This window comes from Pelodiscus sinensis, chromosome 20 (genome assembly GCF_049634645.1).
Source record: "Pelodiscus sinensis isolate JC-2024 chromosome 20, ASM4963464v1, whole genome shotgun sequence".
Taxonomy (NCBI): domain Eukaryota; kingdom Metazoa; phylum Chordata; order Testudines; family Trionychidae; genus Pelodiscus; species Pelodiscus sinensis.
In genome coordinates this window covers 16,110,161-16,137,457 of record NC_134730.1, presented here as the reverse complement: position 1 = coordinate 16,137,457, position 27,297 = coordinate 16,110,161, and the positions used below count along the sequence as shown (strand labels likewise).

Here is a 27,297-nt window from a genome sequence, read left to right as displayed (position 1 = left end):
CTTAATCTCAGTTAGAGCCTAAATCATTAATACAAATGATTAAACAATTTATATTGATCTGAAGCAAGAATCACTCAGTCCTGTCTTCACTATGGGGAAGATCAATATTGCCGCAATCAATCTCCTAGACTTTGATTTAACGGGTCTAGTAAAGACCTGCTAAGTCGAACTCCAAGGGCTCCCCCATTGGTGCTCGTACTTCTGCTCCTCATGAGGCATAAGGGAAGTTGAAGGGAGCATTTGCTCTTGTCAACCTCCCACTATGGAGACCATGCAGAAACGCAAATTAAGGTACATTACTCCATATCTTAATTTGACCTTCCAAGGCCTTAGATTAAGTTAACAGGGTCATACTGGCATGAGTAGAAGTAGAAGCAGACTCCAAATTTATGTAGTCCATCAAAAAAACTGCTGAAAATCAGGACAGTGTTTTCTCTACTCAGTTTTAGGCTTTCCTCTAAGAGGTCCAAGAAGATACTAAAATAAAGCATGTTCAAAGAATTCATTTAGAGACTCATCCTCCAAAACAGCCACACTGAATCAGAGACTATAGATGTAAGTAATCCATTTATTGGAACAACTTCTGTTAGCATTAGAGACAAGTTTTCCAGTTACACAGAGCTCTTACTCAGGTCTGGACAGCTTCATTGAACTGGAAGGCTTGTCTCATTCATCAATAGAAGTAGGTGCAATAAAATGATATTGCTCACCCACACTGAGTTCCTAATATTCTTGGACCTGTATAACTAAGCATTGCAAATTTACTGGATTCACTCATCATTGCTCAGTGCCAGATTTTCTGTTTCCAGCCCAAATAGTAATGCCCATGAACATCTGCTCTGGCAAGCTGCCTGAGGCCACAAATAGTGGGCACATCTCAACTTGAAGTGAAGCAAGAAGAGGAATGAATGGCTACCAGCATATCAGAGCATATCAACATTGCATCATCACATCCTACTACTGTGTTCAATTAAAACATTCACAACTGTATATGACAAGCAAGGCTTGATTTTCAGTAGAGTCTCATCCAATGTTACCGTCTATCTTTTTCATCCATGTGCAGAATAAATATTTTTATATGCACCGAGGCATGTGCAAATGAGCCCCACCCGTAGAAACACAAAACTAGTTGTGGGGGCTCTGCTGATCAGCTGGGTGACATTTGACTTTCTCCTCAGCAGATGCACAAGTGCACAGCTTACAGCAGTGTTTCTTAAACTTTTTAAGACCGGGGTACACCAAACAATTTTTTTTTTAATGGGAAACACCAAGGATTTTTTGTTGAGGGAAAAAAAAGAAGATTGGGGAGAAAAAGGGTTTGGGGGAAAGTTATATTGAAGGAAAAAAGGGGTCGGGAAAAGTTATTAAGTTTAAGGGCAGCCATTTTGAATTCTGTTCTCCGTGGCACACCTCCAACTGCCTCATGGCACACAAGAAACACTGGCTTACAGGGAACAACACTGGTCTCAGCCTAGACATTAGACTGCACAAATGTAGTCACAATGATTTATAGCAAACAGGAAGGCCCTTTGAAGATGAGACTCACAAATTACATTGCCATGTCTTGCTTGGGGCTTCTCTCATATACTGCTGTTCCCTAAGGGTGTTTCACATCGGCATCAGGCAGCAACCTTGTTTACTGATCATGCCATTTGATTTGGCCGGTAAAGTACAAAGCATGCTTAGGGCATTATAAAAATATCTCCTTCCTTTTCTAACAGTTTCCTGTTTGATTGTTCATTCCCCCATTTTCCTCATGTCTTGACTTGTTGCTCTTTACTTAAAATGTCTGAGGGGTTGTGGGAATATTCAGTTTCTGGCTTCATGTATCCAGAGCCTACTGAAGTCAATAGTAAGTATCCCATTGACTTCAGGAAGGCAGCATCAGACTCTAAACAGGGAAGATTTAAGTTATCAAGTAGGACGGCACTTGGGATGTAAAACACTGCTCTTTGGAAGAGCAAGGACTTCTCCCAAGAATATTGAGGCAGGAGCTATGCTAGTAAAGAAGGCTGGTAAGGGATGAGGATGAAATGTTCTGTTCTTGAACCAGAATAGAGTTTCTCCTTTACTTTCCTCTGATAACAGAAGTGGAGTTAGGCTGCTTTTGGTGAGAAAAGAAAAGTGCCTATGACACTAAAGAATGAATGTTTGAGGCGGTTTGCTAATAACTGTTGTTGCTTCTAGGTCTAATGACACAAGGGGCAGGTTCTTGTACTGGACATTGATGGGGAAAAATCTGCATTGTGCTGTGTCTAATTTAAAAGGGCTCTTTTGGAAAGAAGACATTGATGACCACATGCTGTGCCAAACAGAGTCAGCAGCAAAACACAAATCACTTTGATGATGCTGGGTCAGCTCTCTCTAGATGATGAGAGTGCACACTGTGTGCAGGAAATTAGTCATGCTGAACAGGAAACACGTGCCCTTTGGACCAAAGCTCAGGAGAAATGCATTCATCTAGCAGTTTGGCTAGATAATTTACTATGGATTTGACAGAGTTTGCCTGTCTGTTCAAGAATGCCTCCTCTATAGTAAGAGCTAGGACCACCAAATTCAGCATATAGCTTCCTCTTATCATAACTTAAAGCAAGGCAAGGATTTGGTTGTGCCAGGAAAATGGAATGTGCCTGGAATGGGATTGCTTCTGAGAAAACCATACAGAAAAGAGATACAATCACCAGGAGGTGAAAGGCGCTGTTTGGGGGTGCCCTCCTCAGGACTGCCCCAGCCCTAAGCCTTCCATCCCCCAGGTGCCCTTTAGGAAGGGCAGAGGGAGCTGAAGTTCTTCCTATATCCCAGTTTGTATGGGGACATTGTTGTCAGGGAATGAGGAAAATGTGCAGAGTTTGCTGCATTCCTCGATCTGGCTGGGGGGGCTTAAAGGGCAAACTAACCGGAAACTGCCCCAGCCAGAGGACATGCATGTCTCCCCCAGATGTGCCCCTGGAGCTGCAGTGGTCGTGCAGAGACATTTCTCACCTGGCCCCAAACTGCTGCAGTGAGAGAGAGGGCTGAGGTAGTCCTCTCTCCCCAGGGCAGCCGGCATCCTGAACCCCTCATCCCCAGCCCCAGCCCAGAGCTATGACTTAAATGATGCATGTACATTTTTATTTTATTTTCTAAAAAAGAAAAATTAACCGAGTTACAGACCTGAATAACGCCAGATAAATCTTCAAGTGAAAAATAAAATCAATTTATCTAAGGGTGTGTCTAGACTACCTAGTTTTGTCGACAAAAGTGGACTTTTGTCGACAAAACAATACCAGCGTCTACACTACCGCGGAGTTCTGTCGACATAACGTCGACAGAACTCCGCGGTTTTGTCGACGCTGGTATACCTCATTTTATGAAGCATAACACTTTCTGTCAACAGAACTCTGTCGACAGAAGGTGTTATTGCCTGTAACACTGCGTCCAGACTACAGAGTTCTGTCGACAAAGCGGCTTGCTTTGTCGACAGAACTCCATGTGTCTGGATGCAAATTGTCGACGGAAGTTTTGTCGACAGTATCTGTCGACAAAACTTCCGTCGACAAAACGCGGTAGTCTAGACGTACCCTAACATGATCTGAAACACTCGGACTCATGCAGATAGACAAAGCCTCTTCTATCATAAGAATGGCCATAATGGGTCAGACCAAAGGTCCATCTAGCCCAGTATTCTGTCTTGTGACAGTGGCCAACGCCAGGTGCCCCAGAGGAAGGGAGAACAGGGGAAAATAAAATGATCCCTCTCCTCTCATCCATTTCCAGCCTCTGACAGAGGCAAGAGTCACCATTCCTACCCATCCTGGCTAATAGCCATTGATGAACCTAACCTCCATGAATTTATCTAGCTCTTTTTCAAACCCTGTTAAAGTCCTGGTCTTCACCACATCCTCTGGCAAGGAGTTCCATAGGTTGACTGTGCACTGCGTGAAGAAAAACTTCCTTTTGTTTGTTTTAAATCTGCTACCTATTTATTTTATTTTGTGACCCTTAGTTCTTATGTTTTGGGAACAAGTAAATAAGGTTTCCTTATTCACTTTTTCCACCCCAGTCATGATTTTATAGACCTCTATCATATACCCCTTTAATCTCGCAGTCTTTTTTAATTTCTCTTCATATGCGACCGACTCCAAACTCCTAATAATTTCTGTTGCCCTTTTCTGAACCATTTTCACTGCCATGTCTTTTTTGAGATGAGGTGACCACATCTGTACACAGTATTCAAGATGTGGGCATACCATCGTTTTATACAGAGTCAATAAGATATTCTCTGTATTATTCTCTATCCCCTTTAATTATTCCTAACATTCTATTTGCTTTTTTTGTCTGCTGCTGCATATTGAACAGATATTTTCAGAGAACTATCCACAATAACTCCAAGATCTCTCTCTCGAGTAGTTATAGCTAAACTAGTCCCTATCATATTGTATGCATACCTAGGATTCTTTTTTCCATTGTGCATTACTTTACATTTGCCATTTTGTTGCCCATCACTTAGTTTTGTGAGATCTTTTCAAAGCTCTTCACAGTCTGCTTTGGTCTTAACTACCTTGAGCAGTTTAGTACCATCTGCAAATTTTGCCACCTCACTGTTTACCCCTTTCTCCAGATCATTTATAAATGGATTGAATAGGACTGGCCCCAGTATGGACCTGTGAGGGACACCACTAGTTTACCTCTCTCCATTTTGAAAATTTACCATTTATTCCTACCCTTTGTTTCCTGTCTTTTAACCATGTATCCGTCCATGAGAAGATCTTCCCTCTTATCCCATGACAACTTATTTTACTTAACAGCCTTTGGTGAGGGACCTTGTCAGGGAGTACACCCCTGACGGAGGTTGTGGCCCCCTCCTACTGGCCCGTGTCTCGGTCCGGGCCTATACAGTACCCCAAAGTCCCAAAAGTCCAGGTCCCTCTATCAGGGTATATACAGTACCCAAAGTCCCAACACAAAAGTCCAGGTCCCTCTATCAGGGTATATACGGTACCCAAAGTCCCAACACAAAAGTCTAGGTCCCTCTATCAGGGTATATACGGTACCCAAAGTCCCAACACAAAAGTCTAGGTCCCTCTATCAGGGCATATATGGCACTAGAGGTCTAGCCGCTCCAAGAAGCCTTTCCTGGCCCGGGGTTTGATTATCCAGGGCAGGGGGAATCAGTGGTAGGGGGACCCAGGCCCTCCCTCTCCACCGGGTCCCAGCCCAGGGCCCTTTAGGCAGTGCCTATGGCTCCTGCCGGCTCGGCAGGGGATCCGGCTGATACACGCCGAGCCAAACTTTGTATCCTTTGCCCTGGACTGCTTCCTACCATGCCCTGGTTCCCCTGGGGCCCATTCGCCTCTGAGGCAGTACCTGCCAGGGTTGTGGGCGCACTCCTGCGGTCGGCGGCTGCCTTCTCTGTGTCAGGGTCAGGCACAGGCGGCAACTCTGGTCCCAGCTGCTGCAGAAACACTGGCCCAGCCTGGTCTCCTCCCTCCCCCTGCGGTCTCCCTGACTGCAGGGCTCCTTCTGCCTTTATACCTGGTCGCTGCTGGGAGCATGCCCAGCAGGGTCAGAGGGGCGGGGCTTTCTCCACCATCTGGGCCTGGGCTATCCCCTGTTCATCAGTGCGGGGCCTGTCCGCCCCGTCACAGACCTCATCAAAAGCTTTCTGGAAATCTAAGTACATTATACCCACTGGATCCCCCTTGTCCGTATGTTTGTTGATCCCCTCAAAGAACTCTAACAGATTAGTAAGGCATGAATTCCCTTTATAGAAACCTTGTTGACTTTTTTACAACAAATTATGTTCCTCTATGTGTCTGACAATTTTATACTTTTTTATAGTTTCAACTAATTTGCCAAGTACTGACGTTAGACTTACTGGTCTGTAATTGCCAGGATCACCTCTAGAGCCCTTTCTAAATATTGGTGTCACATTAGCTATCTTCCACTCATTAGGTACATAAGCTGATTTAAAGGACAGTTACAAACCATAGTTAATAGTTCCACAATTTCACATTTGAGTTCTTTCAGAACTCTTGGGTGAATGCCATCTGTTCCCAGTAACTTATTAGTGTTAAAAACCTCCTCTAGTCACACCTGAATCTGGGACAATTGCTCAGATTAGTCACCTAAAAAAATGGCTCAGGTTTGGGAATCTCCCTAACATCCTCAACTGTGAAGACCGAAGCAAAGAATTCATTTCATTTCTCCATAATGACCTTATCATCTTTGAGCACTCCTTTAGCATCTCGCTCATCCAGGAGCCCCACTAGTTGTTTAGCCAGTTTCTTGCTTCTGATGTACTTTAAAAAAAAATTGCTATTCCTTTTGTCATACCTTTAAAAATCATGGTCACTGCTCTTAACAGCCTAGGCTTCCTCTTCCCCCACTTTTTTTATTTTCTAGAGAAGACCTAAGACAATGAGACTTAGGCACCCATATGACTTCATCAGTCTTTTCTCTTCTGCTATTACACTATACTCCTGCTCCAGATGTTTGGGGGAAGGAAGGGATAAGCATAAAGCTGTCACTAGTTGTTGGATCCAAATTCACCTTGCCAGTAAAGTCACTTAAAAAGGATGAATTTAGTTTTCATTGGCTTATGCCCCATCTTTACCACTGAAACCTGGCTGTAATTACACTCTCTGTTAAAGGGGCAGAGGATCATGCCCTATATTAGTCAAGCAAATTAAATTGCCCTAAAACATTTTGGCTAGCTAGCTCTATAAGAACTCTTCCATTCCACAGACGCTGATACAGTTGAACATGAACCTGTCCTAACTGCTACAGAGAAATCTGGTTTCTTTATTTATGCCTTTTAAACTTTAATTTCATTGGCATTTTTAATGCCCTGTCACATAGTGCAGTAGGAGCATGTCAAAATACATAACCATCACACAAGAATTCCTAGCACTTCTATAAACAGCCTTCATGAAACCACTGAAACCCCACTGGAAAAGGAGGGAAGCATGGCTCTTAGGTGCAATGTGTAGTGCAAGGGGAGTTCAAGAGTAAAGATACTTTAGCTGAGATTGTCAAAGATGCCTTCAGGAGTTAGGCACTGGCTCCAATTCAAAGTCAAAGGGAGTTAGACATCTGACTCTTTAAAGTTCCTTTGTAAATTCCAGCCTGAGATACTAAGGGTCCTGACTTTGAGCACTGCTGACCACCCATGGTTTCTAGTGATCTTAATTAGAGTGGTAGAGGCTAAATACCTCTCATGACAATAAAAATGGCAGGAATACATAGAAAGGTAACGCTGAACCAGCATACGAGCCAGCTTTAGGAAATCACGTCTCTGTCTGTGTGTGTATGTGTGTGCGGGTGTTGTGATGAAAATACCGAATTGGTTACTTTGTTGTCTGAGTCTGAACCCACTCCCTGCCCTGCAGCACTGGCCACCCCGCCCCGCAGCCGCCTGTCCTGGGCCTGCCTGCTGCAGCGAGGCAGGACAGCGATGCCGAGCGCTGGAGCTGCTCCCCTCTCTGCAGCTCCGGGTACCAGGGGAGGGGTCTGAGAGACCCGAGTGAGGGCCACGCGCGCTGCCCACCCTGGGCCCTTCTCCGCACTGGGCCTGTTGGCTGCCCCCTCCCCAGGGCCAGCGTCGCTCGGAGTTTGGCCCACGGGCCCCCAGGCCTCGTCTGAAGCGTGGATGGGTTGCAGAACTCTCTGTTGAGTCTGGCTGGATTCCTAAGGAGAATTGGAATTATCAAGAATTGTTTAAATGAAGAAAAAACAAAGGAAAAGAAAATTGCCTGGGCCGCTTATTGGCAATTAAAAAAAATCCTTAAAAAACACCTCTAAAGAGCTCAATAGTATTTTTCATTCTCATGGATTCCCAATATCTGCATGAAGTATATGAATGACTCACTTCACCTACAGTAAAATGCAGCCACCTCTGAAACAAAATATGACAGCTGTCTGCTAGTATTTATTTGCTGTTTGTAAACAATGTTTGCTGTGCAATTTATGGCAAGAAATGATGGCAATTCTATCACTAAAACAGGAGGGCAGAGGGAAGGTAGAATTTAAGTGGACACAGTGCTATTTCCAAAATATTTTCATCACCACAGAAAAGCAGTGAAACATTTAAGAAGTCAGGAAGAGTTCTTGTTCTGCTCTTAACATAATACACACACAGAAAGTCATCTTAATTACTAATTTAAACTACACAGACCTCCATCTCAGCTTCTCCATCACTTTGACTTTTCCTAGGATCCCTCCATGCAGAACCTCCTCTATTCCTAATTCCCTGAGGTTGAGACACACTCTCAATCTTATAATGTGCCTGAACTGGCACAAATATGAGCCATTTGTTGCAGTAACCAAGGTGGATCTACACAGAAACTGAACCTTCTGTGCAATCTCTTTGCATGTGATAAATGGGGACAGAACTAGTGTTCCCTGTAAGCTGTGTGCTTGTGTGGCCGCTTAGGAGAGATCCCAGTGCTGCCTAGCTGATTAACAGAGCACCCATTCTAAGGATGTTAAGTATTGGGTAATTGACTAATCGAGTAGTCAATGCATTTTTGCATCAACTATTCAATTAGTTGATAAGGCTCCTCCGCCTTTGAAGTGTAGCAACAGACCTAGCACTGACCCCAGGCTCCACCTGGTACTGCCGCTTTGAAGTGCCGCTGGAAGCCCGACGCTGGGCTGGGGCCCTGCTGCATTTCAAAGCCTCAGCGCTGCACAGAGCCTGGATTCAGCTAGGGAATCCCCAGCTGATCTTGGGCACCAAGCGGCACTGCTGCTTTGAAATGACATGAGGAGCCTGACACCAGGCTTCCCGCAGCATTTCAAAGCGGCAGTGCCACATGGAATTTTTTTCGGAAGCCCTGTAAACCTCATTTCATGAGGAAGAAGGGTTCTTCCAAAAGAGGGTTTTCCAAAATCTGGCCCAGTGTAGATAGGCCAAATTTCAGAAAAGCCTCTTCTGAAAAAAGAATCAGAAAAATGCACGCAAACTGCAGAGTGCAATTTGCATACCTTTTTCCAAAAAAGAAGCGTGGTGTAGACATAGCCTTGGTGACCTCTCGAGGTCCCTTCCAGTTCTAGTATTCTACGATTAACACCAACACTTCAAATACATTCAGCAGGGACAAGATTGGATCCATTTGGTTTCTTTCCCTGAGCTTCTGCAGTCTGTCCCTGGTACACATTACCCCTTATATCCCAAGCAAACAGCAGCAGGTGGCGTGTAAGCAAAGCCATTTGTTTGGGAGAAACCAGGCTTATGGCAAGGGCCTGGCCAAACTCACAGCCATGCAAAAAAGATCATTTGGTGTCCTCCCATGAAATCTGGTCTTTTGTGTGCTTTTACCTTATACTATGCAGATTTAATGGGGGAGACCAGCGTTTCTTAAACTGGGGGTCCTGACCCAAAAGGGAGTTGCAAGGGAATCCCCAGGTTATTTTTAAGGAGAATGGGGTATTGCCTCTCCCCCCTTACTTCTGTGCTGTATTCTGAGCTGGGCAGCTGGAGAGCGTTGATTGCAATGTTGTCTGATTTCACAGTTCTGAAAGCAGCCCCACACCAGGACCATCGTAGAAGTGAGCATTGTACAGTAATACCAAACCCATGTCGTCCTTATTTCTGCATTGCTGCTTTCAGAGCTGGGCAGCCAGAGCATGGCTGATGTCATACAGATCCAGCTCTGCAAGCAGCTACCGCTAACCGCATCCTTACTTCTGCACTGCTGCTGCTGGTGGTAACTCTGCATTCAGAGTTGGATTCCTGGCCAGCAGATGCCAATCTCTAGCTGCCTAGCTCTGAAGGCAATGCTGCTGCTAGCAGCTGCAAAGAGGTAAGAGTAGCAATATCACAAACCCCATTCATTAACCTTGCAATCCCCGCGCAATTCCTTTTTGAGTCAGGACCCCTACAATTACACCATGAAATTCCAGATTTAAATATCTGAACTCATAACATTTACCATTTTAAAAATCCCATAACTGGGAAATTGACCAAAATGGACCTTTAATATGGTACGGCCATACTTATGGTACAGTTTCTGCCAAGCTGAAAAAGATGGCTTCACTATGCAAATAGTAATTGCAACAACCTTTACAAAAAAAGTTGTTGACAAACTTTAGGCTAGATAAAAAGGAAGCAATTAATGTGTTGTTTTCCTCCGTGAGGAACAATGTATAGGTAATGGCCCATTGTGAACATGAATAATACTGAAGCTGCAAGCATTTCAGTATAATTTTAACATCCTACTGCCTTTTTTAATCAATCTTATCGATGTTCACCACATCCATAAAGTGAAGAAGAATGGTTTAGTGAACTTAAGGAAAATATAAGATCTCATTTTGTTCCTCTCAGTTTCTCTGTTATGATGCTATAATGGCACCAGGGTAATATATTCTCCCTCCCCCATCTTTTACCTCTGTTTCAATGTTCATTTTTGATTCCACTGTGATGGCATCTGCTTCCTGCAAGCAGTGACATGAATGATGGACGTTGCTTTAACTCCACCACTCACATCCAAAAAGGGATGGTGATGTGCTGAGAGGACAAAATTACCTGCTGTAGAAATGGAAAGTTAATAGCGGAGGACTACTAAAAAGCAAAAATATATCATGATTGCCTCAGGTACTGTCCTGGAAGACATGTGGAATATGAACAAGGAGAGCAATAGTTAGGGGGTGGAAGAAAATGAATATGAACAACCTCTTAATTCCACATGAAGGATTTAGCCAAAGAGATGAGTCAGGCTAGCAAGGAGGGTTGCACTCTTTTGAAGTCCATGGTATTGAAGTCCATGGGGGCTAATTTGGCTATGACAAGTCAGGAAAGAGATCTTGGAGTTATCGTGGACAGTTCTCTGAAAACTTCCACACAGTGTGCAGCGGCGGTCAAAAAGGCAAATAGGATGCTAGGAATTATTAAGAAAGGGATAGAAAATAAGACCCAGAATATCTTACTGCCCCTGTATAAAACTATGGTACGCCCACATCTTGAATACCGTGTACAGATGTGGTCTCCTCACCTCAAAAAAGATATTTTGGCCTTGGAAAGGGTTCAGAAAAGGGCAACTAAAATGATTAGGGGTTTGGAACGGGTCCCATATGAGGAAAGGTTAAAGCGACTGGGACTTTTCAGTTTAGAAAAGAGGAGACTGAGGGGGGGATATGATAGAGGTATATAAAATCATGAGTGGTGTGGAGAGGGCCGATAAAGAAAAGTTATTTATTAGTTCCCTAAATAGAAAACTAGAGGACACCAAATGAAATTAATGGGGAGCAGGTTTAAAACTAATAAGCGAAAGTTCTTCTTCACACAGAGTGTAGTCAACCTGTGGAACTCGTTGCCACAGGAGGCTGTGAAGGCTAGGACTATAATAGAGTTTAAAGAGAAGCTAGATAATTTCATGGAGGTTAGGTCCACAAAAGGCTATTAGCCAGGGGATATAATGGTGTCCTTGGCCTCTGTCTGTCAGAGGCTGGAGAGGGATGGCAGGAGACAAATCGTTTGATCATTGTCTTCGGTCCACCCTCTCTGGGGTACCTGGTGCTGGCCACTGTCGGTAGACAGGATACTGGGCTAGATGGACCTTTGGTCTGACCCAGTACGGCCGTTCTTATGTTATGTTCTTATGTATTAATTATGGTTCTGAGAGCCGGTGAAACTCCAGAGGCAAGGAGGGCAGGTAGCTGTTTGGGTGGTGAAAGAACATATTATGTCTTCATAAGAGAGTCCACAATGGCCCAGTAGATAGTGGAACATAATGCCACACACACAAAAGGTTCCTATAATATAGCAGTCTATAATGGGATCACTGGCTAACATGGGGCAGAGTTAAATGAGTGATTAATTGCTGCTTTCACAGCAAGGTCCCCTCTCTTGATTAACTCCTGTCATTTCAGCCTGGGTGTTTCTTTTTTAAGCAGTAAAATATAGTGAAAAAAATGCGATTTGATGAATGATGACAATGTATTCTCTTCAATTATCTCCAATTTTAGAGTCTAATTTTGGATCAATTAAGAGTAAGAGTGTTTTCCAGTATCTAGGTTACCAGGCTCCATAATGAATGAGAGTTCTATTCCGGGCACTGTCATTGGCCCCTCTAAGACAATGGGGCATAACTTGTAACCTTCATGTCTCAATTTTCCCATCTATAAAATGGGCATTATATGCAATATGCCTTTTTGAATGCAAGCTTTCTAAGACCAGCCCACTTTTGTGTACAGTATCAAAATTCCTCAGTGTGAGAAGCAGCAACAAATGGTGGAAAGTAAGGACACATCTACACAGCAGGGCAAAAGTCAAATTAAGATACATAGATTAAGTTATGTCAATTGTGTTGCTGAAGTCAAAATACCTTAATTTGGCTTTTGGCGCGGTCTACACAGCAGGAACACTTTTCCTTCAACTTCCTTTACTCCTCATGAATTGAGGGTTACAGGAGTTGGAGTAAGAAGTCCTCCATCTTGACATTATTTCAAAATGGCTTGCTGTGTAGATGCACAGTACGTTATTTCAAAATAAGAAGTTACTTACCTTGTACAGTAACAATGGTTCTTCGAGGTGTGTATCCCCGTGGGTGCTCCACTGTGGGTGTCGGGCTCGTCCTGGCGCCGCAGTTCTGAGATGTTTTAGCCGTTGTCCGCCGGACCGCACATGCGCAGCGGCCATTTTGTGGCTTTTGTGCCGTTTCTGCTCACGCGGTCCGGCCCCACCAGTTCCTCTCAACCATCGAGGTCTGCAAGACAAAACAAGAGACTCCAAAGAGGGGAGGAGGGTGGGACATGGAGCACCCATGGGGACACACACCTCGAAGAACCATCATTACTGCACAAGGTGAGTAACTTCTTCTTCTTCTTCTTCTTCGGGTAGTGTCCCCGTGGGTGCTCCACTGAGGGTGATTCCACAGCAATAGCCAACTCACGGAGGAGGGTCGGAGTCAAGTTGGTGCCGCTGAAGAAAGGACGGCACTGGCTACTGCGGTGTCTGAGGCGATGACCCTGGAAAGTGCATAGTGGTTCGCAAATGTCCTTCATAGGGACTCCTTTAAGGAAGGCTGTTGAGGATGATACTGCCCTGGTAGAGTGGGCCCTGACCCTATGGGGAAATGTGACATTTCTCGTTTGGTAGCACCTGGTGATGCATGACACAAATATCTTTGATATTCGTTGGGATGATAATGAATGGCCTTTGGTGTGGCCATCTACAGAGATGAATAGATGGTCAGTTTTCCATACCTCACGAGTTCTGTCTATATAGAATGCGAGTGCTCTACAGACGTCCAACGAGTCGAGTATAGTATGGTGTTCAGAGGTGTGCAATCTAGGATAGAACACCGGTAGAATGATTAGTTCATTTATATGGAAGCTGGAATTGACTTTGGGTAAGAACGTTGGTTGTGGTCGTAGAATGACTGCTTATGGTGTGAAAATCGTGTAGAGGGGGTGATGCTGATAAAGCTGCCAATTCCCCTACTCTGTGAGCAGATGTAATCGCTAGTAGGAACACAACTTGCATGGTGAGAGAGTTAGAATCGGACGTGGCCAATGGTTCGAAGGGTGGCCGCATAGGTGTATCTAGAACCAATTCAAGGTTCCACGGATCAGGGGATGGTTTGCGCTCTGGAAAGAGGTTGAGTAGACCCTTGCGGAATCTTTTTGTAGTGGGATGCGAGAAAATGGTATAGCCCTCGATCGGCTGTCTAAAGGCTGTGATGGCCGCCAAGTGGACTTTCAGGGACGATAGGGAAAACGCACTGCTCTTGAGGTGTAAAACGTAATCGAGAATGGAATATAGTGGCACGTTATGAGGGTCCATGTTCTTGTGTGCACACCATTGAGTGAACCTTTTCCATTTATACAGGTAAGTGGAAGTTTTCCTGCTGTGCAGGAGCACATGGTCGACCGCTGCCGAGGTCCCTAATCTTTTTTGTTGGCAGGAGTCAGGAACCAAGCAGATAGAGCGAGATGATCTAGTTGCGGATGAAGTAGTTGCCCTCGTTTCTGCGTCAGAAGATTGGGCCAATTGGGAAGGCGATACGGTGGATGAGATGACATGTGGAGAAGGTAAGGAAACCACATCTGGCGCAGCCAGAATGGAGCTACAAGGATTAGAGTTGCTCTGTCTGCTATTGCTTTCTCTAGGACCTTGTGTATTAGGGGAATGGGTGGAAACGCATACAGGAGGCCCCAGTGGAGGACGAAGGCATTGCCCTTCGATTCTCGGCCTATGCCGGCTCTGGAGCAGGAATGGTTCCACTTTGTATTGTACTGCGTGGCGAAAAGATCCGTAGTTCGGTGGCCCCAGAGTTGGAATATGTTCTCTAAAACTTTTGGGTGTAGTTCCCATTCGTGCTGCTGTGCAAAATGTCAGCTGAGCATGTCTGCTGTGGTGTTGTCGTCTCCCAGGAGATATGCGGCGGTAATTATGATGTTGTGGCATATACACCATTCCCAGAGATGCACAGCTTCTCTGCAGAGCATACGGGAGCAGGCTCTGCCCTGCTTTGTTTATGTAATAGACTGTTGTCATATTGTCTGTAAGAACTTGCACACACTGGTCGGTATCCAGGGAAGAAAGTGGTTGCAAGCATTGTATACTGCTCGTAATTCCAGGAGATTTATGTGGCAGAGCGATTCTTGTGGCAACCAATGGCCCTCTACCTGTTTGTCGTGCATATGGGCTCCTCAGCCGAGAAGGGAGGCATTCGAGGTAATCTGGACAGTAGGCTGGGGGTGTGGAATGGTATGCCTGCTAGCATATTGCGGTGATTATTCCACCACTTCAGGGACTGTCTGACTGCATTTGGTACAGGGACCAATTTGTGCATGTTGCGCTTGTGATGTGTGTAAATAGTTGCTATTTATTGTTGCAGACATCTGAAATGAAGGCGTGCATGCGCGACGACATATGGCAGTCACGTCTTATGCCCCATCAGTTGCAAACAGGTGAGGACCGGAACTGTGCGGCTGGTAGTAAGAACCTGGACCAGGTCTTGGATCATGGTATCGGGTAGGTAGGCGTGTGCCATCACCGAGTCTAGACGAGCGCCTATAAAATCTATAGACTGTTGAGGAATGAGGGACGATTTCAGGATATGGACTATCAGACCTAAACTGTCGAAAAGTAGTCTTGTCGTGGACACCGTGACAGAAGCGTCATGAGAGGAGCGAGCCCTGAGGAGGCAGTCGTCCAAGTAAGGGAAGATTATAATTCCCAGACGTCGCAGAAAACCTGCCACAACTGCAAGTGTCTTGGAGAACACCCTTGATGCTGATGAAAGACCAAATGGGAGAACTTTGTATTGGTAATGTTCGGAACCTACGAGGAAGCGAAGAAAGCGCCTGTGAGTGGGGTGGACTGTGATGTGGAAATAGGTGACTTTCAAATCGAGGGATGCAAACCAGTCTTTTTGTTGCAATGCCGGAATGATGGTGGTGAGAATTATCATCTTGAACCGTTGCCTCCGTACGTATTGGTTGAGACCGCGGAGGTCCAATATGGGTCTCCAGCCACCAGACTTTTTCTGTGTTAGAAAATAGTGGGAGTAAAATCCCTTGCTGTGGAAAGGTATAGGTACCCTCTGTATAGCTCCAATGCTGAGGAGGTGGTCCACCTCTTGTTTGAGGAGGAGCTCGTGAGATGGGTCCCTGAAAAGAAACAGGGAAGTGTGGTAGGTGGATGAGAAGTGAAAGGGATTATATAGCCCGTTGTTATGAGCTGCATGACCCATTTGTCCATTGTTATTGCGGTCCAACGATGTTGGAAGGGCCGGAGTCGGTGATGGAAAAGAGAAGTGTTGGCATTTGCAGCAAAAAGAGTTGGGATAGTTTGCAAACCCTCGAGCAGCACGTCAAACTTGCTGCTTGGATTGTGGCCGAGTTGCCGGTCTTCGAGCCTGCAGACGTCGTTTTTGAGGACGTTGTTTGAAGCGCTGCTGTTCATAGTGCCGTGTCTGTGCAAAGGGGGACGGCCTCTGTCTTTGATAAGGTGTATACTTTTTGTGTCGGTATGGCAGTCTCAGTGGTCGTGATGTCTAGAGTAATGTGAGCCTAAGGTTCTCAAGGTGGTACGTGAGTCCTTGCCAGTATGGAGAAGTTGATCTGTTTTTTCCGCAAATAAGCCCTGGGTGTCAAAAGGCAGATCTTCAACTTTAGATTGAAGTTCCCTGGGAGGCCCTACGCACGACAATGGATGTTGCCGTTGTTCTAGCTGCTGCATCTGCTGTGTCAAGGGCTATGTTTAGCGCTGAACGGGAAGCCGTATAGCCCTCCTGGATGATGACCTTAAGCAGCTGGCACTTTGTATCTGGCAAATGCTCAAGTAGCTGGGCCAACTTCACGTAATTGTTGAAGTTATGGTTGGCCAGCAACGCAGAGTAGTCGGCCATTTGGAGAATGGAAGTGGCTGAAGAGTAAACTTTGCGCCCGAGGTGGTTGAGGCATTTATTGTCTTTGTTCCCAGCAGTTGCCTTGTATTGTGGAGCTTTGGCATGTTGTTGTGCTGCGTCCACGACCAGCGAGTTAGGTTGGGGATGGGTGAACAAGTATTCCATCCCCATGGCTGGGACATAATATTTCTTATCGGCCTTTTTATTTGTTGGTGGGGCCGTGGCAGGTGCTTGCCAGATAGCATTGGCAATTTCAAATATAGCCTCGTCCAGAGGCAATGAAACCTTAGAAGCATGGGAAGAAGGGTGTAGGTTAAGTAGCAGATGGTGTTGCTTCTGTAGAACTTCTGTGAGCTTTATGTTTTGTGTGTCCACCACCCGGCAGAAAAGGTCATGGAACTCTTTGAGGTCATCAAAGGGTGACGTATCTCCAGTGAGGATGGCGTCGTCCAGAGAAGAGGAAGCAGTGGGAGAGAGCTGTTGTGGTGCCTCCACCTCAGGAACGTGTGGTGGTTCCGCTATGGGTTGTTGCGTGGGAGGTAAGTCACCGGATGGGGTAGGTGGTCTGAGTGTCGCCAGAGTGGAAGATCTACTGTTGCGAGTGAGACGTGATGGAGCCGGAGATGGCGATGAACGAATCGAGCGGGAATAGCAGTCTCAGTGGTCGTGATGTCTAGAGTAATGTGAGCGCCTGTAGTCGTCCCTGTATCTGGAATCACGAGAATAGGAGGGGGATCTCGGAAACCTAGACCTGTGATGAGAGCAGCAAGGAGATGGCGATCGATAGCGACTGTAATAGCAGTGTCTTGATGGAGAGGAAACACTGTGTCGCTCGTGGTGCCATGGTGGAGACAGTGGTTCTGGGGAAAAAGTCATCAGTCCTGGGCTCACTGGTGGTAGCCCACTCATTGAGGAGGGAGACGCCTGCATCAAGGGTGTGGGTGGAGAAGCGCTTGGTGTAGAGATCCTCCGAGAATATGATGGAGTCGTCAAGTGTGTCAGCGGTGCCGGCAGTTCCGGTGCCACGTGTGAAGACGCGGTAAGGTGTGCTTGGGATGCCGGTGCCGACTGAGTTGTTCGTAACGGTGCCTGCACATAGCTCTCATGCGGAGTCGTCAACCCCTCTGGTGCCGATCTCGGTGCCGGTGTGGGGAGAGGTGCTGGAGTTGCCCGAACCTCCTTCGGTGCCGAGGTCGCCTTTGGTCCTGCGGTCGCCTTTGGTGACGAAATTGGCGTCGGCGCCGAGGTCGGCTTCGTCGCCGCATGTGCCATAGAGCTCGGTGCCGATATACTTCGGACCGGCTTGTCCTTGCACTGCTTTGGAGCTGCCACCTTATAGGAGGTGCTTGGATTGTCTCCGGAGCTCAACCCCATCGCTGGCAAGGAACGCAAAGGGGAACAACTTGCTTGAGAGCTCGTCGCCACAGAAGAGGGCTGGCGAGCTCCAGCCACTTGCTCCTCAGCTCCTGTCTGAGGTTGGAGTGCCTTGTCGAATAAGAGCATCTTAAGGCGCATTTCACAATCGTGCCGTTCTCTGGCCGTCAGCCGTGAGCAGTACTGACATTTCTGGGGAATGTGGCCTTCCCCAAGGCACCTGATGCAGGAGGAGTGCCCGTCTGAAAGAGGCATAGAGTCCCAGCATGTTAGGCACTTTTTGAAGCCCGGTGACCCGGGCATAGTTGAAACTAAACAACAATTAATCCTAATTTAATTTTTTTAAACTAACAAGTATAGAAACTATAAAAACACTAACTAACTAATAAACTATGTACAAACTCTCCTCTCTTTGAATCCTGACAGAATGGTCGCGAGAGGGAGCTATTTCTCCGTCTGCACCCGAAGACAGTCAAAAGGAACTAGAGGGGCCGGACTGCGCAAGCAGAAATGACACGAAAGCCACAAAATGGCCACTGGGCATGCGAGGTCTGGCGGACAACGGCTAAAACATCTCCGAACTGCGGCGCCAGGACGAGCCCGACACCCACAGTGGCGCACCCACGGGGACACTACTCGAAGAAGAACATCAGTTATTCCAAAATAACGCTGCTGTGTAGACATAGCCTGAGGTTTGAAAACCTGGATTCTTCCAAAGGTGGATAGATGAAGTCAGATGGTTTACACTTCTACGGCAACTGTTAAGGCATGTTCAGAAGAATTTGAGTGGACTACTCCTTACTGAGAATTTACATGAATATTCAAGTGCCTGATTTGCCTAATAAATATACCACCTGCAAAATTTCACCTAAATGAAGGAAGAAGTAATCACTGAACAAATAGTAAGACAATTTAATTGGGAAAGGTATGGTATTGGTTTTGTGTTTGTTATTTCTTTCAGAAAAGGAATGTACTGAAGTAATTCAAAGGCTTTCTGGATAGTCAAATTATCTATTGATTCATAATGAGAACTGTATTTTAGAGTGGGGTAGGGAATCTTTTTTGAGTCGGGGGCCACTAAGCCACAGAAAAATCAGTTGGGTGTCGCACCCAAGTGAGAAGCAAATTAAAAAAAATGATGTGGCCCCCAAATGAGAGGGAGAAAGACACTCCTCACATTCCCCTTTTACTAGCACATTGGGGGAACCGAGCTAGTAGATTTTGTGTGCTCTAGCTCCATAGGGGGACAGTGGATGGGGAGACTGGAGCACCTTGGAGGCCAGATCCAAGCAAGCAGGGGGACGCATCTGGCCCCCAGGCCTGAGATTCCACACCCTGTTTTAGACTGCCCTGCTTTTCCTAGCCATAAATAGTAGTATAACAATTTTTGTTTAAAGTTGTTGAGCAGATTGTTTCTGTGTTTTACTTTAAAAGTTTGTGTTTTGTCTGAAAACTTTTCAAAGTCATCACCGAATGGTAATGAAATTATTCAAAAATTGTTTGTTACCACATGCTTGCCCTCAATCTGCCTCATCTCATCTTGTAATTCCTTAGAGAGATAATGACATTTTTTCCAACAGAAACAATTACTTGGACTTTTGCCAATTTCTTATTAAAAGTGAGTATCTACACCCAGCTAGTTGTGTTCAGACAAAAATCTGTGATTACATAATTCTAAGTACAATATTATGCAAATATATTCAACGGTGCACCGTTCTTACGAGGGAAATAGGTTTTATTTTTATTAGGCTCTACCTGAAGCATTAAGACTCTATCCCGATTTTTTTTCTGTAATCTGTTTAAAACCTGTAGTAAAGATTCCATTTATATAGCTGAATTTATAATTATTTTGTGAGATGAGTATGTACAAGAAATAAAAGGTGTGTGACATTGAATAAACTGCTGAAACCACCAACAAAAATTAGGCACACGTTGAATTTAAGTAATCTGCTATAAGCCTCTTCAAGTTAATTTTCTTCCACAGCAATTAGCTTAATTTCTCTTTAAATGTTAAATTGTACCCCTTGAAGATAGTAAATTGTGAAGAAATGGATCTAGAAACCTCAGCAATCTGTGTTTTTCATGTTATAATTCCTTTGTTAATTCATATAATTTTAGTCAAGCTTCCAACTGACCAGCAATTTAGAACAAATTTACAACAAATGGAGACTTTTTAAAAAAATAGAATTGTAAGAATTCCAAACTTTCAGTATTATATGACTGGCCATTTTATAAATTAATCTATGCCTAAAATAGGTGCACACAAGGTGATCCGACACATTTCATCCGATATAATGTTGATACTTGTATCAAGAACAGGTCAGAAGGATTACAGCTGAAGCCCATCAAAGTCCTGAAGAGACTTCTGCTGATTGGGTCAAGCCCTAACCTTTTAAGATGCAATCTAAATACTTCATATGCACTTTAACTAGTGCAGGCAAAAACAGGCCATGGGATTGATATAGTTTGCCCAGGTTAACCCCCAATGGGCTGCCAGACGTTTTCTTTACCTGTGTCCCCACAGGTACAGCAGCTTGCAGTTCCCATTGGCTGCAGTTCACCATTCCTGGCCAATGGGAGCTGCGGGAAATTCCTGCTAGAATGCAGCCAACAGGAGCTTCAAGCGGCCATACCTGAGGACACACAGGTGAATGAAGCTTCTGGAGGCCCACCAGGAGCTAATCCTGTGAACTTTGTCTGGCCCATAGGCCGCTTATTGGCCATCACCAGTCTAGTGAGTCACTCAGTGCTCAAGTTACTGCATCAACACCTGTGCACTAGACAGAAAAAAGTAAGGAATAGAGCCAAGAGAAAGCTTCATGAACTTGGAGAAACTGGATGGAAATCTGTAGGGCTCCTGGTAGCCATCCACCATCAACCCCTCAGGAGGCTAGAAAAATACATGCAGAGACCCAAGGCAGCACTAAAGCGAGAAGTCTTGGGAAAAAACTTGGAATAGGTTAGACCGTCTTATTTACAGCATTGCCAGCTCAAATGAAATCACCAATGAAATGATTTCTGTTTTTTACTTAAAGCTCCAGATGTTGGAATCATGACACTGCAAGTGAATCTCAGCTTATTCCCCCCAATTAAGTTTCCATGCCCCCATGGCCACAGAGTAAAGCTTTAAAATATGAAGCAAGTTAACCCTAAAGACTTAATTCCAGAAGGCAAAATGCTCCAGCCTTTCCATCGCTGTTGCATCTCATTACCACAAGATCTAGCTCCTGCAATCATTTAGGTTTCTGGTTAACTTTGCATCCAGAGGATAATCCTGTTGAGATGAAGTATGGGTGAGTATGCTGGAAAGGAAAGCTAAACCACTTGTATCAGATGCCTACTTTTTTGCATTGCAGTATATAACTCTGCAACAGCTGTGACTGTACAGCTGTGTCTAGACTGGCAAGTTTTTCCGCAAAATCACCGGCTTTTGCGGAAAAACTTGCCAGCTGACTACACTGGCCGCTTGAATTTCCGCAAAAGCATGGACGATCTCATGTAAGATTGTCAGTGCTTTTGCGGAAATACTATGCTGCTCCCATTTGGGCAAAAGTCTTTTTCCGAAAAACTTTTGCGCAAAAGGGCCAGTGTAGACAGCAAAGATTTGTTTTCCGCAAAAAAGCCCCGATCGCGAAAATGGCGATCAGGGCTTTTTTTGCGGAAAAGCGCGTCTAGATTGGCCCCGGACACTTTTCCACAAAAAGTGCTTTTGCGGAAAAGTGTCCTGCCAATCTAGATGCACTTTTCTGAAAATGCTTTTAACGGAAAACTTTTCCGTTAAAAGCATTTCCGGAAAATCATACCAGAATAGACGTAGCCTACATGTGTAAGATAAAGGCTATGTAAGGGTATCAGGTAATTATCCCCTATGCAGGGGCTCTGAGAAGCAGTTCAGTTCACCACCATCAGTGCTGAGGATGCAATAACTTGCATACTTGCCTCAGTAGTTCCTAAGAATCACAGCAAGCGTGCTGGTGTGATCCAGCCACACCTTTTATATCCCAATGCACCCCCAATACAACTTCACTCCACTGTGCCCCTGTCCCACACTGAATGATAGCCAAAACCTAAGGCTGAACTAGAAATGCAGAGCTAGTTCTCTGCCTGGCATACAGACCTCTTGTGTCAGGGATTCTCCTTAGAGGTGAGGGATCTCTAGGTGAACTATTCATCAGCTCAGCTGGCTTATAGAGTCACAAGGCACACCGAGAACAACCCATAGAACATGAACATTCTTTATTAGATTTGATAAAATATTTGATTATTTTCCTTATCTAGCACGGAAAGGTAAATACACAACAGCAAAGTCTAGTCCTAACACCCAAAGGTGACAAGTGGTTAGCCACCCATAGGCAATTAAAGGAAGTTTTGCTCTGCAGCATTAAGTGAATGCGGGATCTGAGCTGCCTCCTTTGCTGTATTCATAACTGACACACACAATCATCTGTTTCCATGATTCCATCTTGATAGCTTTCATTATCATTACTGGACGGCAGCACTTGCTGTAAGATTTCTTTCATCAGTAAGAAAAGCACTGGTCTGAACAGAATCGTGTGCATGAATAAAATCTTCCGCAGTCTCATTTGCCACGTCAGGAAGAGCACACAGCATATCAGAGGTTGATCTAATGACTCCTGACAGTTGTGAGTGATTAAATGCTTCACCCCTCCATTTTAGTTTCCTTCACAATTGATGCAGGAAGAATGTCACAATGTTGCCAACAGCTTACTACTGTGGAAGAGGGAACCAGTCTCCAACTGTCATCTATTAAATATAGTACAGTCCAGGGATACTATTTAGTTCTGGTAGTTTACAAGCTTCAAGGCAGCCAACAACAGCCGATGGCAGCAGTACCAAGTCTTAAAAGTGTACATTATTCTCCCCTCTAGTGACTGATACCTTATTTCTTTGCACCCTTACTTAACATTTCTAAGCTGTGCTACAGATGTAAAGACGCATAAATAAGCACATAAATTACCTTTCATTGTAGGAGATGCACAAAGCAAACTCTTATAAGCAGTTGTCAAAGAGCCACAGGAGGTTTTGTTAACATACTGCGCCAATCAAACATTCAAGTTAAAAACCTGTTCCCAACTTAGTCTGGGAAGCTCCTTTCATTCTCTGTTTTGTAGCATGTCACATGGAGCTCAAATCCGCTGCCATCTGAGTTAATAGGAACAGAATCAGCACCCCAAAGGGCCAGAGCAGGGTGGTAATATTGCATTAAATTCCATTCTTTTAAGATATCATTAGCTATGTATAGGAAAAAACCCCACAAAAACCAAGGTGTTTCATATGCCCCAATTCTATACACAGTTGTGGGGGGATTTAGGGCCCCACTAAAGTCAACAGTGCTCCATTTGGGCCTCTGGGTCCACCTGCAGGGAGATGTTTGAGGTTTTGGGCATGTTTTGAACCAACTATTGACAAACAGGCATAATTTTGTGCAAGTTTTAACACATTGGCAGAGCATCTCCAATGAAGTGGGCTGCAGCTATTCCTCCCCGTCCCCATGGCTTTACAGAAGGGGAGAGATATAAAATAGTTAGTACCTTATCTCTATGGGGCCAGGTGGGTATGATGTATGTCCTGCACCCACCTGCATGCACAGTCCTACCCCAGTCTTGGGAGAGAGGCTTCTGCAGAGGGTTTTGACTTTTTCTGCACAGGAGATCTCTGACCTTCCATCAAGGCTCTGCAGGACATAACCACATCTCCAGACTTAATAAACACACACGCATCAAAGTTTCATCTGGGAGAATTCAAGCAAGTTTGCTCTAGGAAGCTGGTGGATTTTTTCAGGGTTTTATTTAATTTTTTTTTGATAAATGCAATGACCCCTTTTCGGGGGGTGGAGGAGTAGTTCTCTCCAACTTCCCTTATGCACCAGCCCTGCAAGTGACATTTTAGAAGGTTCTAAGGCTCCAGACTATGGACAAAAAGCTCTCATAATCAAGCAGGATGCATTAAAGTCTTCACTGGCAGAATTACAACAGCTAAAAGGATACCCCCATTAACTAGAAGTGAAGCAGGAAACAACTGAGAACCCTTAAGTTTTACACCCAAGGACATAGTTCATGCAGCATGGCACACAGAAGCTTAGGAAACTAACTGCCCATAAATCATTTAATCACACAGAACTACCAGGACAATAGAATAATCATAATTTAGAGCCTTTTTTTGGAGAATTGTTCCATTATTACATTAGCAATGTTCTTATGTGAAATCCTGAAATTAAATTCACCATCTATTACAGAAACCTTAGTCACACACAGTATTCAAACAATTCATCTGCGGCTATACAAGCAATCATTGATAAATGCTTTTAAGGTTATTTTTAACGAAAGATCTATTTTAAAAAGATTGACAAACTATTAGATATGACAAGGCAAACATTTTCATTCCATTACAATAGCTGTATCTGAATAGGAATTAAAATATTGTATGTATTCCTCTTTTTGTTTTAAGGATTAAAGAAAAGAATTATAGTACCGTTGATTACATGCTATAGCACCAATAAAATCCCTGCCATAATTATGGGATGCTTACTTTAGTTAAATCTCTATACCATGTCATACTATTTGACCTGCTTTGGCTAATATTAAATTATTAATATTTAACACATATGGAGAAAAGTACATGAACCGAACTGCATCTGCCTGTTATAATGCATGTTGTACAGTAAGTATTAATAAGAAACCTTTGGTTATTAAAATTACTGGAACACTATTTAAAAGAAGTCCTGTTAACCCCAGCGTCCTGGCCAAGTGCCAACTCTGGTAATTACATTCTGTGTACTAGAATTCCCCTTGCATTTAGGGACAGGACTTCTGGCTCTCAACAAATGCTGAAAGCTAAAGGAGATGTTCCACTGTCTAGATCATCAAAGGAAGTGCCATATGTTAGCAGAGTTATTATATTCCAATAGAGGGCAGTGGTACAAGCCACTATCCTCTGTATTGCAAAGATTAGAAGCCTCTAAATTGCTTTTAGAGGAGTCATCAGTTAATAATATCTTGCAAAAATAAAGAGCATCCTTAGTTTTCAGAAACATTTGCCCTTAATGGTTCCACTGCCAATACTGTAGCTGCAGCATGGAAGGTACTATTAAAGCAGACTAACACCAGCAGAGAAGGACTTGACAAAACACGCAGCTCTTTAGTACTTAGTCACTCTCTCCCTGCATGGGTCATGTTGATTTGTATGTTCCTGATTAGTTTAGTTTCATTGCAGAGGAGAAAGAATCAAAGTCAAAAAAGAGAAAAAAAAAAGATTTGACATGGCTCGAGACGATTCCATATTCTCCTTCAAGCCCTTCTCTGCGTCGCCTGCTTTTTCAATTTTAAAAGTCAGGGATGAAAGGAATCTTGTCACACTTCATGGGGATTTAGACAGCAGACTCCATAAGTTTCAGAATTGACATGCCCGGGCGATTTTTGTTATATGAATTAAAGTGCTTCAAACATGCGAAAGAAAATGCACTAACGTATAAGATGGAGAAAACTGCAGGGACGGACCTTCAGCCCGTGTGGCCTGTGCTGGGGAGCTAAAGGGCTATACTGACTTACACTAGCTGAGGATTGAGCCTAGAATTCAGAGCTGTATCTTGGAATACACGTCATTGGGTGGGACTCACCACTGCGGCACCTCCTGCTGGTAGCTCTGGGGAATTAGTTCTTTCATCAGCAGGGCACCCCCTTCTGGCTGGCCTCCTCGTCTTCACTGCCTCTTGTTCCCTAGGCCACTTTCCCTGTGACCCTTTGTGCCATCCTGGTCCTTGTAACAAGGTCAGCAGCCTGGCAAGTAACAGGCTGGAACCTCACTCTCTAGCCCCCCTGAGCCTGCCCAGCACTGCTCTCTTGAAGGTGCCTTCTCTGAGGGAACCACGTCCTACAGTTTCCCTGGTCAGAGCCTGACTGTCTCCTAAGCAGCTCCATATATACAGGGCTCCCCCAGCAAGCTATAACCATATTGGCTTCTTAAAAGCCTCTCCCTAATTGGCCAGGGCTCTGCACAGGCTCCCTCTAGCCTTCATTAATCCCTTCCAGCCAGCGTGGGGCAGTCGCTCTAGCACAGCACACTATAACTGAGTCTCAGTCATGGAGTAGGGTGTTACTAGAATACAAATGAACCGACAAAGGTTTCATTTTCTTTTATGAAATTAAGAGTGTGCAACGTAGTAATGCACACAACTGGAACTAGGGATTTTCCAGAAAGTTATTCTAATAAACTACTAAGGTCAAAGAATCACAGGACCTCACTCCACTTGTGGGGCTACCAGCTATAAGAATCTGGTCCATAGGAGATCAGAATGGGAAAGGCATATTAAGTTATTTACACTATGGCTGTGTCTAGACTCCATCCCTTTTCCGTAAAAGGGATGCAAATTAGACACATCGCAATTGCAAATGAAACGGGGATTTAAATCCCTCCCCCCCGCTTTATTTGCATAAACATGGCTGCCGCTTTTTTCCGGCTCGGAGCTTTGCCGGAAAAAAGCGCCAGTCTAGACGGGGATCTTTCTGAAAATAAAGCCTTTTCCGAAAGATCCCTTATTCCTTATTTTAAGAGGAATAAGGGATCTTTCGGAAAAGGCTTTATTTTCCGAAAGATCCCCATCTAGACTGGCGCTTTTTTCCGGCAAACCTCCGAGCCGGAAAAAAGCGGCAGCCATGTTTATGCAAATGAAGTGGGGGGGGGGAATTAAATCCCCGCTTCATTTGCAATTGCGATGTGTCTAATTTGCATCCCTTTTACAGAAAAGGGATGCAGTCTAGACAGCCTATTTCTCAGTGAAGGATACAGTACACTTTTTAATGTTTTTCCAAATTCATCTTAAGTCATTGAGTGTGACTTCCACCTCTTCACTTTCAATACTATTCCACAGCTTTATGGAGTAAAAGGATTTCTTGATACTCAGCTTAAATGTTCCCTGTTCCTCTCCTCTCCGCTTAAACATGTTTGTATCTTCAAATAATCTTTCTCCCTCCCTGTCATTTGCTTACGCTTCTCTAATGCTTTATACAGTCTAGTTTTAAGTATCTCAATCGGGATTCAATTCATGACTTCATGTTTGTCAACTCAGTGGGTTTACATCAAATTTACCTACTGTTGACATTGTTTTCCTACCTCAGCTGAGTGTGACTGCAGACATCTTCATTTAATTTGCATAGCTGGGCCCAGGCAGAAGGGATGAGCTGAAATCTGTAAAAGGAGAGGAACTTTTCTGGAAAGAACTCTGTCTTGTTTGCTTTTTGAACATTTGAAACTATTGTGAAGTTCCCCCAAAAGGTTGGGTATCAAAAGTTTGTGGTTAAGAATGGCAAGGAAAGATTGTTTTAAAAATAAATCTTAATTGAACATTAAATCTACATGGAAAGACACTGTACATAAAACTCTTCACAATGTACTCAATGCTTTCTTTGCCTCTGTATTCACGGACAAGGTCGGCTCCTGGACTTCTGTGCTAAGCGACGCAAGATGGGAAGAAGATGGACAGCCCTTGGTGGGTAAAGAACAGGTTAGGAAATATTTAGAAAAACTAAACGTACACAAATCCATGGGTCCGGACTTAATGCACCCGAGG

General features: G+C 44.5%; 1 long non-coding RNA gene across 1 annotated transcript; it reads right to left on the bottom strand.

Annotated features, from left to right (window-relative positions):
- Positions 1–22,014: 22,014 nt before the first annotated feature.
- On the bottom strand, positions 22,015–26,917 carry LOC142819075 (uncharacterized). Its single transcript, XR_012896774.1, has 3 exons — positions 26,841–26,917; positions 23,264–23,406; positions 22,015–22,874 (listed from the first exon to the last, which is right to left on the bottom strand). It is a non-coding gene; the product is annotated as an uncharacterized LOC142819075 (long non-coding RNA).
- Positions 26,918–27,297: the final 380 nt, after the last annotated feature.